This window comes from Gorilla gorilla, chromosome 5, assembly GCF_029281585.2.
Source record: "Gorilla gorilla gorilla isolate KB3781 chromosome 5, NHGRI_mGorGor1-v2.1_pri, whole genome shotgun sequence".
NCBI classification, from domain to species: Eukaryota; Metazoa; Chordata; class Mammalia; order Primates; family Hominidae; genus Gorilla; species Gorilla gorilla.
The window spans coordinates 126,560,388-126,577,012 of NC_073229.2; the positions used below are offsets into that span (position 1 = coordinate 126,560,388).

The following is a 16,625-nucleotide window of genomic DNA, read 5'->3' on the forward strand; positions in this document are numbered from 1 at the left end:
CTTCCTTCCTTCCTTCCTTCCTTCCTTCCTTCCTTCCTTCCCTCCCTCCCTCCTCCCTCTCTCCTTCCTTCTTTCCTTTCTTCCTTCCTATGGAAAACAAAATCTGTTGATAGAGAGGAAATACAATGTTTCAAAAGAAAAGCACACAGAGAATCGGCAACATCAAGACGTATTCAGGTGAAGCTGTAGAACTTTGAAATATTGGAACAGAATACAAGCTATCAGAGAGAGAAAAAGAAAAGCATGTTGATGACATGGGTAAATAAAGCAGGTTGACCTTAGACTTCTCCACAATTACATTTAAAGTTCGGAAATAGTGGAATCCTGTCTATATATTTTTGGAAAGTAGAAAGTATGCTTCAAGAAACTGATATTTAACCAACTTTAATTCATAAGGAAATATTCTAAAACATTTGGGTCCTCAGGTAAAATAAAATTCCTAAGAATTTATGTTTTATAAAGTAGAAGTATTAATAAAGATATAGAATTTACATTGATTGTTTTATGCATAATGAAAAGCATGTTTCCAGATATTGCATAATGGAGTTTGTATGTTTGTTTTGTTCCCAACAAATGAGTTTCAAATGCACAATTTGCTTTTTCTTCAATAAATTCCTATCAGCACTGCTTTCAGCATTCTATCAAAGCAGAGATTTCCAAATACTCCTGGCTTCTAAACAACTAAAGCTAATTTTAATAAACAGGTGTGCAAAGAGGGATTTACCTGTCACTGATAGACAAGCTCTGATGGTAAGGCTTGGAACCTGTTTCAAATTGGACAGTGTTTGATCTATTTTATAATTATAGTCCTTAGTCAGAAAAAACAGTCCCCAGATATCACATACTTCTATTAATATTTGAGATATATTTATTGGTAACATCCCAACCTGGCTATCTCATTTATAAGAGATATACTTGTCTTACTTTATTTGTAATTGAACATGTATAAGACAACTTTTGCATCAGAATTTTGACATGATTATTATTTCCTTTGTAGCAATATTTGAAAGAAACACAGTTATTTGGAAGAAACACATTTGTGTATTTTACTTAATATTCAGTTTGTTAATTTTATATTTTTTCCAAGGAAAGAAAGTAAGAAATTTTATTTGAATGGCAAGTTGTAAGGAATGTCCAAGACCATAAAGAGAAATTTGTCTGATCTTCAGTGATACTTGTAAATTCCTAACACAGACATTTTTGAGAATTCCGTTCCTAAGCATTAAATCACCTACTCAAAATCTCCACTTACATATCACAAAGATACATCAAGTTGAACATGTTAAACTGGAGTTATTATCTTCTTCTAAATCTTCTTCACATCTGTTGATAAGTTTTTTAAGAAATAGCACCATCATTTACCCAGTTGCTCGAGCTTGAAGCCTCTGAGTCATGCATGATTTCTCCTACTCCATCAGCTCCAAATCTCACAGATTTGCCTATGACACTCCATCTTTATTGATACAACCATAGTCCAGGTATCGTCACACTCAATTTATTTTGGTAATCTTATAACATTTATTTCCTGCCCTTTCTTTGGTCCAGTCTGCACAGTGCAGAGAAAATAATATTTTTAAAACATCAGATAATGCCACTTCTCTACTAGGCAAAAATACTAGGCAGTGGATTCTCATTGTCCCAAGAAAAAAAGACAGTGTGTTTCAGATGATTTAGAAGACTGCCTGAAGAGAACCCACCAAGCTCTCTAGCAGTAGCTTGTGTTACTTTATCAATGTCATCTTCATTCTAATGACGGGATTTCATAGGTCCTTATATTCTTATTATTTCTATTTTGCATTTAGCTAATGCTATTGTCTATTCAGAATGCTCTTTTATTTGATTTATCCTTCATATCTGAACTCAAACATTTCTTTTTCCCAGAAGGATTCACAAAGTAGACTCTACTTTTTATTTATGGATAGGTACACTTTTTTTCAGTTCTCCTGTGCCTAAGTCTGTCTGATAATATTTTGGATTATTAAAATGTTTAAATCATATAAATTTAAAAATATATAATCTTCACCATAATGACAGCATGTAATGTGCCTATTTTTTATACCATTGAATTTCTACTTGTAGCATATTATTAATAAATTGATATTTGCATGATTTTACTGAATTTGCTTGAAAATATTTCAGCATTATGAAGCTGTATGCCTGATCATTATATAAAAATTGTGTGATCTCTTAATTTCTAAGTCGGGATTTTACATAACTACTGGTATCATAATGTCATTTACACATTTCATATAATAATAAATTCCCTAAATAGTATATATCTAGCTTATTTTATAAATTATTGGCAGGTCAAACTAAGTTCTATTTGTAAAACAATGGCAATCAAATTTAAATTTAAAACAATTTAAATTTAATTTGATGTTGCAAATATTTATGATAGGACATTTTCAGAGGCAGAAATGTGCAAAGAGGGAGATAAAGAAAAGACCTATTACATATCTGCCCAACTCTCACAAATTACCACTGCTAACATTTTGCTTTATATATACTAATTATAGATTTTGAGTGTATATAAATGTTTGTTAGTAAATTTGTGTTAAATACTCAAGTGGGAGGTGATATTGTATAACCTCTTAAAAATTGTTGTTGTTTGATTCATTATTGTAATGTAAGAATTTCCTCTGATGTTGGTTTGTAGTCACTTCTAAAATACAGATTCTTATGGCTGCATTGTATAATATACAGATAAATTATATTTAATCATTTCATTATCACTGGATACCTAGCTTATTTTTAGGCTTTAATTGAATATGTTCGTATATAAATCTTATTGTATTTTTTAAATATCTGGCTTTAAAATAAGGTCCTAAGAATTGGATACCTGGATCAAAGAGTATGATATTATTTTTAAGGCAGCAATTGATTTATAAATAAACTAAATTTATTATCATTAATTTCAAAGTTATTTTTATACAAAGTTTAAGTATTCTAAAAGAACATTAAGCACAGCAGCAATATAATTCTTTATAGAATTAATATTGATAATTCTGTGATTGTATGAAAAAACTTTAATCATCACATTAAATACAGATAAAATTTTTGCTTAATTTTAATATCTCATCTGAAAGAGATGTAGTCCTTGCAGGTGGATCTACAATAACACACATAAAGATGCGGTATTTAATTATATTCAGTAAAGTATATGTGATTATCACTGTTGTCTACAACGTATAATAGCAAGTCTGACATATGATCAATGCTCCAATGAGTTTTGAAATGTTTCCTATATTGCACCAATGATCTAGAGTGTACATTTAAAATGAATATTTTCTAAATGGGTATGTTTAAAGCATGCAAATGTTTGAATTTTCAAAGGAAGCGAAATGATCTCTCTTCCAATTCTTGAAATATATTCGTTGGGTTTTGCTCCAGCAACTGCAAAGTCAGGCATCTGTTACTGTTTGGTGTGGTGTTGAATTTCATGGTTAGTTAATTTTGCATTTCTGTCTACAAAGCTAATAAAAGGAAAATGGGTGAACCTTTTATATAGCAGAATTCAGAATATCCCTCAGGTAGTTTTTTCTTCACGGAATTCATTTCACATTTCTCTTTTAAGTGAATAAAAGAAGTTCTTGCTTTTTTAAGTTATCAAAAACTATTATGGGTTACTCAAACTTTAGACGTGTTGAAAATAATCAAGCTGTGGCTTCACACCATTAATTCCCCAATATTTGTTTCAAAGATTCTTTTACTATATTCCAGGCTGGGATAATATAAAATTTTACATAAAACACATCTTTATACTTTTCCAGTCCATGTGAGTATTGTCATACACCCTTTTTATTATTTGCAAAATACGCAGCATAATAGTAGATAACTGGGTGAAGATAAATTCACTTAACACTATAAACATTTGAATTATCATTTAATATACACAACATTTGCTGATAATAGGCACAGGCCCTGCAGTGCTAGGGACTGTAAATCCAAAGTTAAAGATCTCAGTGCTTAAAAATTGTAAGTCTAATGGAAAGAACTCTATATATTTTTCAAAAGTCTAGTAAACACTTGTAGAAGTTTTATACAAGTATACTGAATGAAGAGAAAGCACAATAAACACCAAACAATGCATCTGATCTGGGCTTTGCGTAGTCTGGCAATTTCTGAAATTAGATACTGTATTAGACGGGATCCAGTAAGGAGGAGAAGGTACTATTTGTATTCCCAGTATGCAAGGTTGCATACAGGGAACTAGAAGCTTACCTGCTGTAAGAGTTGAGCGAAGGAAAGATCAAGGAAGCCACAAGCTGCTATCGAAGGGCTTCTTCTGCTGCAACAAATCAACTGGTTTTACTAGAGGTCTTCCACAGCAGCTGTTCTGAATATCAAGAACCTACTGAAAGCTCCCCCATTACCATGGGCACCTGCCAGCCACCTTAGTAGCCACAGCACTAAAACAATTGCTTCACAAGAGCTTTCCTGGAGCTGTTTGAACATTCCCTAGTTCTACAACTGCCTCTCGAGGATAACAGTCCCCCTTTTTCTTCCACTTCACAAATACTTCACTAGTGCCTCTCATTCGCAGGCTGTATCCAGGAATCACACAAAAAGGGGATTGAGGCATTGTAATTTCCAAAAGCAGATGGTGTTGATATTAAATTTATAACTGAAATTCACACAGATAATAATGTTTTTGGATTTGGTATTTGTTAAGATTATGTATGCAATAACATGCTTTTAATTATATTTTCTTAGCTAAGTAGTATAAATAAGATAGGTGGGTTTTTTTGTTTTTCTTTTTTTCAGAGTTTTCCTCTTGTTGACCAAGCTGGAGTGCAATGGCGTGATCTTGGCTAACTGCAACATCTGCCTCCCGGGTTCAAGCAATTCTCTTGCTTCAACCTCCCAAGTACCTGGGATCACAGGCATACGGCACCACGCCCAGCTAATTCTGTATTTTTAGCAGAGACGGGGTTTCTCCATATTGGTAAGGCTGGTCTCGGACTCCTGACCTCAGGTGATCTGCCTGCCTCGGCCTCCCAAAGTGCTGGGATTACAGGCGTGAGCCACTGTGCCTGGCCAAGACAGGATCTTAATAAATGTAAGTTAAATTAAGTGATAGAGTGGAGAAAAGCAATATTTAGAGGCTGTAACTTTAATATATTGCAATAATCCCAAATAAGTTAAACAAAGATGATTGATGTTATTATTAATAATTTCACTTGTTCTTCACAATGAAAACCACTTTCTCATGCTCTTTTGGAGTCACTAGGATTGGCATAAATGAGATTTCTTACAAATATATTTTGGATACGTTCATTTCTCTTCAATTCCACTATCCTAGTCTATACTACAGTTGAGTCATCTCCGTTGAGTAATGAAATAGCCTCCTAGCTGGTCTTCCTGCAACCAATTGTTTCCACCACATCCTTTCAGCATGTTCGTCACATTAAAGTTAGAGTGATATTTTCAAGTAACAAATCTGGATGATTTTCTATGCAGATATACGACCACTATTCTTAAGGAGATATACATGTAATTAGAAAAGTTCAGTTAAATATTTTTCAAAAATCTTCTGATCTTGTTTTGTGAATTGTAGTTGGTTGCTTAATTTATCTGAACCTCTGACTCTATGTCTAAAATAAAGTTACTGTCTCGAAGATAAATAATAAGGATTAAAGGGTATAAGCACGAATTAAGAGTCTGATAGATATTTGTTCAATAATTATTTTATTCTTTTCAAAAATATTATATATGCTAAAATATATATTTAAAAGTTTACAATTAATGAACACCATAAACTAAAATAACAATATGAAGATATTTTTGCTTATTATAATTTTTTATGTTTATAGCTTTAGCAACAGACTATATATATTTAAAGTAGAAAATGTGTTAAGCTTTGACATATGCCCCAATAAATCATTAATGAAAGAAAAACATCAGACATCTCAATCCTTCTTCAACGATCCAGCCTTCCATATTTTCTAATTACAAGGCAATCCTTGATCTGTTTTCTGGCACTATAGATTAGTTTGCAATTTCTAAAATTCTATATAAATATAACTAGCACAAGTTATTGAAAATGCTACCCCTTTTCATTGCTATACCTTTTCCCTATTGTCAAAAATCAACTAACCATGTTTTTTTGTGGGTCTTTTTTCTGGATTCTCTATTCCGTTACATCAATGTTTGTGTCTATACTTTGCTAATACCATACTGTTTTGATTATTGTAACATTATAGTTTGTTTGATATTCACTTATGAGAGTCGCTTGACTATATTTTGCTTTCTCAAAAGGCTTTAGCAAGTTTAGTTCATACACCGTTAATTAGAAATTTGGGAATGGTTTGCTGATAAATAAAAAGGAAATCCTTAGATGATTTCATTGTCATTGCATTTTATCTACAGAACAAAACATATTGCATTTATCTACTTATTTGGGAAGAGCTGACTTCTTCAATATGTTTAGTCTTCAATCCATGTATATGGTATATTTCTCTATTTATTTGGGTCTTTGATTTCTTGTTTTCAGCTCACAGATCCTGCACATATTTTGTTACTTATATCTCAGCATTTATATTTTTGGCCTATTATTAATAGTGTTTTTAAAAATTTTCCTTTCCAGTTTTCAGTGTTAGTATATAGAAATAAGATGTATTTATACATTTTTACATTGTATGCTATGAATTTACTAAACTCATTTACTAATTCAGGGCTTTTCTTTTGCAGATTATGTAGGATTTTCTAGGTTAGTATTGTCGTCTGTAATGTGGGAAAATTTATTTCTTCCTTTCCAATATGCTTGTATTTATTTTCTTTGTTTTTTATCTTAATGCTCTGCTAAAACTTCCAACAAAATGTTAAGTACAGGTTCTGAGACAGAACATTCTAGCCTTCTTTCTAACTGATCTTCTGGGTAAAATATTTCATCTATTACTGTAAAATATAACATTGACTATAGGTATGTTTCAGATACTTTTTGTTAGAATAAGAACATTTTATTCTATTCCATGTTTGCTGAGAAGTTTTATTTATTTATTTACTTGCTTGCTTGCTTTTTTGTTTATTTATTTATTTTGAGACAGGGTCTTGCTCTGTCATCTAGGCTGGAATGCAGTGGCAAGAACAAAGCTTACTGCAATCTTGACCTTCTGGGCTCAAGTGATCCTCCCACCTCAGCAGCATCCCATGTATCTCGGATTACAGACATGCGTCACCTTGCCTGACTAATTTATATATAAATTATATATATGTGTGTGTGTGTGTGTGTATACATATATATTTATATATATACACACGTATATATATTTATTTATTTATATTTATATATATGTTTGTAGAGACGATTTCTTGCCATGTTGCCCAGGCCCAGGCTGGTCTCCAACTCCTGAGCTCAATAAATCCTCCCTCCTCCGCCTCCCAAAATGCTGGGATTACAGACATAAGCTACCATACTCAGCTAAGAATTTTTAACTTGAATATATGCTGAATATTGTCTAATACTTTTTTATGCATTAAATACTGTGATTTAATTACATGAATATTTAAAGTCTGTTAAAATGACAAATTATATTACATTTTAAAATGAACTTAATGTTATCATAGTTTTAGATTTACAAAAGCATTGTGAGTTCTCATATGCTCCAAACTTGTTTTTCTGTATTGTTAACATTATCACATTAGTATGCTAAATTTGTCACAGCTAATGAATCAATACTCATACATCATTACTAATTAAAGTTTGTACTTTTTCAAATTACCTTAGTTTTTACCTAAGGCCATTTTTGTGTTCTAGGATCCTATCCAGGATGCCACATTACATTTAATTATGTTAAATCTCAGCCTCATTTTGGCTGTAACAGTTTTTCACACTTTTCATATTTTTGATGACCTTGATAGTGGGGAAGAACACTGGTGAAGTGTTTTATGGAATGCCCCACAATTTGGATTTTTCTGATGTTTTCCTCATGATTAAATGGTATGAGGGATTTGGTAAAGAAGGCCACAGAGATAAAGTGCCATACTCAACATGTCACAACAAGGATACATGCTATCAATATGACTTTTCATGGTTTATATTCTCCTTATTCCATTGGCTGAAATAGTATTTTTCAGGTTTTTTTACTCTAAAATAACTCTCTCCTTCCCCCTTTTTAATATTGTACTCAAGAAGGAAATCACAATGCCCAGTCCACATTTAAGAGTGGAAAGTTATGACTCACCTCCTAGAGTGGGGAATATCTACATATTTTATTTAGAATTTTTCTGCTGTGTTTTGTAAATATTCTATCTTTTTAAAAAATTTTTCTGTAGTCATTTTTTATGTCAGTATGGGTTAATGGATATTTACTTTATAGCAACATATTAATGTAAGGTAGTACAATCTAATACCACATTACATATATTGCTGTTCAAATTTCCCCAGATTTGTCCATTATTATCATTCATTTGGTCCTTGTATCCCTTTGGCATAATACTATCATTATGGGTTTTTGGGGGATGAGTGAGGGAGCAAGTTTTTGCTTACTGGCATGCTGCAAAATGCTCCAGACTTGCCATGTATATTCTATATCACAGCCCTAAAATAAATCATTTATCCAAGGAGCTTTGTTTTCTGCTATTGGAGAATGGTATTAAGGACCAATCAATATCTAACCACGGGGTGTTCTTTTTACCATTGATTAATTTTTGACTTTAGCCCTACCTCCAGCATGCAGAAGCTGCCTTACAGGGAAGAGGTCGGACTGTCTTTCCCATAAGCTCCCTGCCCTCCCTGCTCTTCATCAGGCAGGGCCCTACTGCTTAGGCCTGAAACACAGTTGCTCAACTCCTGGCTGATCGTTCTGATTGGCAATTCCTCTTCATTTCTCTTGGGTGGAGCCCCAGTCGACAAATAAAAGGCCTTCTGCCATTGCCACTACCAAAGTCCAAGTTCCTGTTCCCCCAAGCTGAGGAAGGAACAAAAAGCCTAAGCACACACCAGTGCTGTGGTTTGTGGCCCGGAAGTTCCAACCCCCAAGATCTGTTATCAGCACTTAAGTGAGAGATGAATCCAGACTCTTAGAGCACTGAGAGAAAGCAGAGTTGCAAATGCAAAGAAATATAAAAGAGCTGGGTGGTTAAGAGCCTAACAGCCATCACACTTAAATGCCATCTACTGGATTGCAGCCCAAGCTTCAACATCAAAAGTACTTTGTTATTTTATACTACCCTGTGAAACCAAGGCCAATAATTCAACCAAGAATAAAGACTGCAAATAACTTTGCCTCTCTCTAAGCATCCAGAAACAGAGCCAACTGACTACTCAAAAATTGCATGACAGTTAAAGGAAAGTCAGCTTACACAGATGAGAAAGAGCCAGCACAAGAACTCTGGTAACAATAAAAGCCAGAGTGTCTCTTTGACTACCAAATACAACACTAGGTCCCCAGCAGTGGTTCATAACCAGAATGTAGTGGTTCAAATGAGTGACACAGAAGTCAGAATCAGGATGATAATGAAGATATTGGCATTTAGGAGAAAGTTGAATCTATTCCAAGGATTCTAAAGAATCCAGTTAAATAATTCAAGCAATGGAAGACAAAATAACCATTTTAAGAAAGAATCCAACAAATCTAATATAGCTAAAAATCTCACTACAAGAATTTCATAACACAATTAAAATTATTGACAGGACTATAGATGAAGCAGAGGAAAAAAATCTCAGAGCTTGAAGGTCAGTTATTTAACTCATTCAGACTAAAATAAAGAAACAAATGATTTTAAAAAGGAAGAAAAACTCCCCCAAATATGAGATCATGTAAAGAGACCAAACCTATGACTCATTAGTGTCCCTGAAAGACAGGAAGAGAGAGTAAACAATTTGGAAAATATATTTAATAATATTGTCCATGAAAGTTTCAGCAACCTCACTAGAGGTGTCGACATCCAAATACAGGAAATTCAGAGAACCCCTACAAGATACTATAGAAGATGATCATCTTCATGACAAATAGTCTTCAGATTCTCCAGGATCAATGCTAAAGAAAAAGTCTTAAGGGAAGCTAGAGAGAAGGGATGCATCACCTACAGAGGGAATTCCATCTTGCTAACAGTGGACCTTTCAGCAGAAACCTTAGAAGTCCGAAGAGGTTGAAGGCCCATGTTCAGCATCTCTAAAGAAAAGATATTCCAACCAAGAATTTTATCTCCAGACAAACTAAGCTTCATAAGCAAAGGAGAAATAAAATCCTTTTTAGATAAGCAAATGCTAAGGAAATTTATTACCACTAGACTTGCCTTACAAGAGTTTCATAAAGGAGTGCTAAATATGGAAAAGAAAGATCATTACCAGCCACCACAATATCCTACTTAGGTACATAGACCATTAGGACTAAGAAGCAACTACATAATCAATACCCCACTGACAGTATTAGACAGATCATCAAGGTAGAATATTATCAAAGATATTTGGGACCTGGCTGGGCGCAGTGGCTCACGTTTATAATCCCAGCACTTTGGGAGGCCAAGGCAAGTGGATCACTTGAGAGATCAGGAGTTTAAGATCAGCCTGGCCAACATGGCAATACCCTGTCTCTACTAAAAATACAAAACTTATCTGGACGTGGTGGCACACACCTATACTCCCAGCTACCTGGGAGGCTGAGGTAGAAGAATCGCTTGAACCTGTAGGGTTGAGGTTGCAGTGAGCCAAGATTATGCCATTGCACTCCATCCTGGGCAACAGAATGAGACACTATATATATATATATATATATATATATATATATATATATATATATATATATATATATATGTATATACACACACACACACACACACACTTATATATATGTATATCTTATATATTTGTATATATAAGATATACATATATATCTTATATCTTATGTATTTGTATATATATTTATATACGTATATCTTATATATGTATATAAGATGTAAGTATATCTTATATACATATATGAATATATGTGTGTATATATTTATATATGTATATATATTTATATATGTATATATATTTATATATGTATATATATTTATATATGTATATATATTTATATATGTATATATGTATATATGTATATATATATTTATACTTGTATATATTTATATATATGTGTGTGTATATATATACACACACACATATATATGTATATATAAAAAGATATTTGGGATCTAAACTGTACACTTAATCAAATGATCAAATGGACTTAAGAATATGTATGAGCCAGGTACGGTGGCTAAAGCCTGTAGTCCTAGCACTTTGAAAGGCCAAGGTGGGCAGATCACTTGAGGTCAGGAGTTTGAGACCAGCCTGGCCAACACAGTGAAACCCATCTCTACTAAAAATACAAAAAATTAGCTGGGCATGGTGGCGCGCATCTGTAATCCCAGCTACTCAGGAGGCTGAAGTAGGAGAATCACTTGAACCCAGGAGGTGAAGGTTGCAGTGAGCCGAGATTGCACCACTACACTCCAGCCTGTGCGACAGAGGAAGACTCCATCTAAAACAAACAAACAAACAAACAAACAAACAAACAAAAAAACTATGGAAAACTCCACTCAACAACAACAGAATATAAGTTCTGACTATCTGCCCATGGAATATACTCTAAAATTGGCCACACACTTAGCTATAAAAAAACTCAACAAGTTTAAAAAATTTGAAATCATACGAAACACACTGACAGACCACAGTGCAACAAAAATGCAAATTAGTACCAAGAAGATCTCTCAAAACTGTGAAATTAAATGGAAATTAAACAATCTGGTCCTGAATGAATTTTGGGTGAACAATGAAATCAAGGCAGAAATCAAAAAATTGCTTGAAACTAATGAAAATAAAGATACGACATACCATAATCTCTTGCATACAGCTAAAGCATTGTTAAGAAGAAAGTTTATAGCACTAAACATACACATCAAAAAGTTAGGAAAATCTCAAATTAACAACCTAAAATCACATCCAGAGGAACTGGAAAAACAAAAGCAAACTAACCCAATAGCTAGCAGAAGAAAATAGATGTCCAAAATTACAGCTGAACTAAATGAAATGAAAATGAGAAAAAAAGAAGATCAACAAAGGCAAAACTTTGTTATTTGAAAGAATAAATAAGATTGTTGCATTGGAGGTGGTGTTAGCTTGGTGGGTGCTAACTAGACTAAAAAGGAAAGAGGAAAAGATACAAATTAACACAATCACAAATGACAAAGGGACCATTACCACCAACAATACAGAAATATAAAAATTTCACTGGGAGCTATTATGAACACTTCTATGCATACAAACTGGAAAACATAGAAGTAATAGATAAATTCCTAACAACGTACAACCTCTCAAGATGAATCAGGAAGAAACTGAAAACCAAACAGACCAATAATGAATTCAAAAAATGAATGAATTAAAAAAAAATCTTACCAACCTGAAAATGCCTTGGATCAGATGGATTCATAACCAAATTCTACCAGGAGACAAAAGAAGAGCTGATACCAATGCTATTGAAATGATTACAAAAAATCAAGGAGGCGGGATTCCTCCCTAACTCCTTCTATGAAGCCAGCATCATTCTGATACCAAAACCTGGAGAGGCACAGTAAAAAAAGAAATATTATTAAAAAGACACAATAAAAAAGAAAACCAATATCTCTGATTAACATAGAAGCAAGAATCCTCAACAAAATACTTGTAAAACCAATCCAAAAGAACATCACAAAACTAATTCACATGAGTGCATAGGCATTATTCCTAGAATTAAAGTTTGGTTTAACATAAGCAAACTTATAAATGTGATTCATGACTTAAATAGAATTATAAACTAAAACCAAAGGACGATCTCAATAGAAACAGAAAAGGCTTTTGATAAAATCCAACATCCCTTCATGTGAAAACCCCTAAAGGACTAGGCATTGAAGAAACATAGTTCAAAATACGAAGAGCCATTTATGGTAGACCCACGGCCAATGTCATACTGAATGGGCAAAAGCTAGAAGCATTCCCCATGAGAACTAGAACCAGACAAGGATGCCCATTCTCACCACTTCTATTTAACATAGAACTAGAAGACCAAGATGGAGCAATCTGGTAAGAGAAATAAATAAAAAGTACCCAAATAGAAATAAAGGAAGTGAAACCATCTTTTTTTTTTTTGTGGATGATATGATTCTATACTTAGAAAACCATATAGTTTCTACCCGGAATCCTACATTTGATAAATGACTTCAGCATGCTTTAGGATAAAGAATCTAGGTGCAAAAATCAGCAGCATCTATACACCAATAATAGCAAAGCTGAGAGCCAGATCAAGAAAACAACCTCATTCACGATAGACACACACACACACACACACACACACACACACCTGGGAATACAGGTAACATGAGAGGTGAAAGATGTCTAAAATCAGAATTAAAAACACTGTTGAAAGAAATCAGAGATGGCACAAACAAATGGAGAAACTTTCCATGCTTATGGAGAGTAAGAATCAATATTATTAAAATGGCTATATTGCCCAAAGCCATTCATAGATTCAATGCAATTCTATCAAAAATTACCAATGATATATTTACAGAATAAAAAAAACTATTCTAAAATTTATTTGGAACCAAAAAAGAGCCCAAATAGCCAAATCAATATTAAGCAAAACCAGTAAAGCCAGAGGCATCACATTGCCCAGATTCAAACTATGTTATAAGATTACAATAACCAAAGTAGTATGGTACTGTTACAAACAAACACATAAACCAATGGAACACGATAGAGAATGCAGAAACAAAATTATGCAACTACAACTATCTGATCTTCAACAAAGCCAACAATAAAAATCAATGGAAAAAAATTCACTGTTCAATAAGTTGTGCTGGATAAATGGCTAGCCATATGCAGAAAATTGAAACTGGACCCCTAATTTTCACCATATAGAAAAATAAAATCAACATGGAGTAAAGACTTAGTTGTAAAACCTAAAACTATAAAATCTCTAGAAGGAAACCTGGGAAATACCATTCTGGATATTGGCTGTGGCAAAGACTTTGTGATGAAGACATCGAAAGCAATTGCAACAGAAATAAAAATGGAGAAATGAGACCCAATTAAATAACTTCTGCAAAGCAAAAGAAAAAATCAAAAGTAAACAGACAACCCACAGAATGGGAGAAAATATTTGCAAACTATGTATCCCACGAAGAACAAATAACCCATAATCTATAAGGAACTTAAATTAACAAGCAAAAGACAAACAGCCCCATAAAAAAGGCAAAGGACATGAACAGATACTTCTTAAGGGAAGACATACACATAGGCACAAGCATAACAAAATGTTCTCAACATCATTGATCATTACGGAAATTCAAATCAAAACCACAATGAGATACCATCTGACACCAGTCACAATGGCTATTACTAAAGAGCCAAAGAAACAGATGCTGGTGAGGTTGTGGACAAAAGAAAACACTCATACACTGTTGGTGGGAATGTAAATTAGTCCAATCATAGTGGAAAGCATTATGGTGATTCCTCAAAGAGCTAAAAGCAGCACTACCATTCGACTTAGTAATCCCATTACTGGGTATATACCCAAAGGAATATAAGTCGTTCTATTATAAAGACATATGCATGTGTATGTTCATTGCAACACTGTTCACAATAGCAAAGACACTGAATCATCCTATGGGTTGGCAATTACATTTGTGCCAACTTAATAAATGTTCATCAGTGGTTGGCTAGATAAAGAAAACATGGTACATATACACCACGGAATACTACACAGCCATAAAAAAGAATGAAATAATATCCTTTTCAGCAACATGGATGGAGCTGGAGGCCATTATCCTAAGTGAATTAATGCAGAAACATAAAACCAAATACTGTCTTTTCTCACTTATATTTGGTACAAATGAACACAAAGAAGGGAACAATAGACACCAAGGTCTACTTGTGGGCAGAGGATGGGAGGAGAGTGAGGGTTTAAAAACTGTCGAGTAGTATGCAGATTACCTGAGTGACAAAATTAACTGACACAATTTACCCATGTAACAATCCTCTACATGAAACCCTTGAATCTAAAATAAAAGACGGAAAAAAGCAAAAAAAGAGAAATAGAAAAATAATTCTAAAATTGATATGGAATCAGAAAAAACCCAGAACAGCCAAAAACATCCTGAGCAAAAAAACAAAACTAGAGGAAGTATGTTACTTGACTTCAAATTATACTACAGTGCGATAGTAACCAAACAGCATGGTACTGGCATAAAAACAGACACAAAGACCAATGGAACAGAATAGAGAAGCCAGAAATAAATTCATAACAGTGAATTCATATAAACAGAAGTACCAAGAGACCTTATCGGGAAAAATACAGTCTCTTAAATAAATAGTGCGGGGAAAACTGAATAACCCATATGCAGAAGAATGATGTACATTCTGCATATTCCATATGCAGAAGAATGAAACTAGACTTTCACCATGTACAAAAAAAAATCGAAATTAATTAAAGACTGAAATCTAAGACCTGCAACTACTAAACTATGAAAGACATTGCTCTGGGCAAAGATTTTTTGAGTAATACCCCAAAGCACAGGCAACCAAAGCAAAAATGGACAAATGGAATCACATCAAGGGTAAAAGATTCTACACAGCAAAGGAAACAATCAACAAAGTGAAGATACAACTCACAGAATGGGAAAAAAAAGTATTTTCAAACTATTTATCTGACAAGGGATTAATAATCGGAATCTATAAGGAGCTCAAACAACTTTATATTAAAAAACCTAATAATCTAATTAATAAATAGGCAAAATATCTAAATAGACATTTCTCCGAGAATAATACAAATGGCAAACAGGTATATTCAAAGGTACCCAACAGCACTGAGTATCAGATAAACGCAAACTAAAACTACAATGAGATATCATCTCACCCCAGTTAAAACGGCTTTTATCCAGAAGACAGGCAATAATGTACCCCATAAATATATACACATAATATGTACCCATAAAAATTCAAAAAGAAATTAGATCACTTCTGTTGAAAGTTAACACAAATTTATTTCAGTACAGATGGCTTCTGAATTCACTGAGAAAATTACATAGCTTTTTTTCTTTATTTTTGAAATTTCATATCATGCATGAATTTGAGATATAAATTCCATGGATCTTGATAGATTATCATTTTTACATATCATTTCTTTTCATAAATCTCCTGTTATATATTACATGAGTTTGTTTAGGAATTTACTATATTTACCCATGAGATAAGTATATGTACATATAGATATTTGACTTTTGTCTTTTTATAGTGTCTGTCAGATTTTAGTTTCAAGGTTATGATGGATTTATAAAATATCTTGCAAATATTTTTTTAAATTTTCTTTTATTACCGGGGAAGTTGGGGATAAGATTGGTGTTATTTCTTTTCAATGATTGAAATAATTCAATGGTGAATTTACTTTGCTGGTGATTTTGTTTATGAATAAAGCTTAATAATGGATTAAATTATCTTAATTTTGTAATTGCATATTTTCATGATTTCCATAACTTTTATAACATTGTGTTTTGAAGCAATTTTTCATTTTAAGTTTGTTGACAAATTTATCATAAGCATAGGTTCATAGTATTCATAACATTATTAATTTTGTATATTTGTAGGCTGTGTTGTGGCTTTTATACTG

General features: G+C 33.1%; 1 pseudogene; it reads right to left on the reverse strand.

Annotated features, from left to right (window-relative positions):
- Nucleotides 1-4,423: 4,423 nt before the first annotated feature.
- Nucleotides 4,424-16,625, reverse strand: part of LOC101137464 (TAR DNA-binding protein 43-like) — an 82,972-nt pseudogene continuing 70,770 nt past the window's right edge.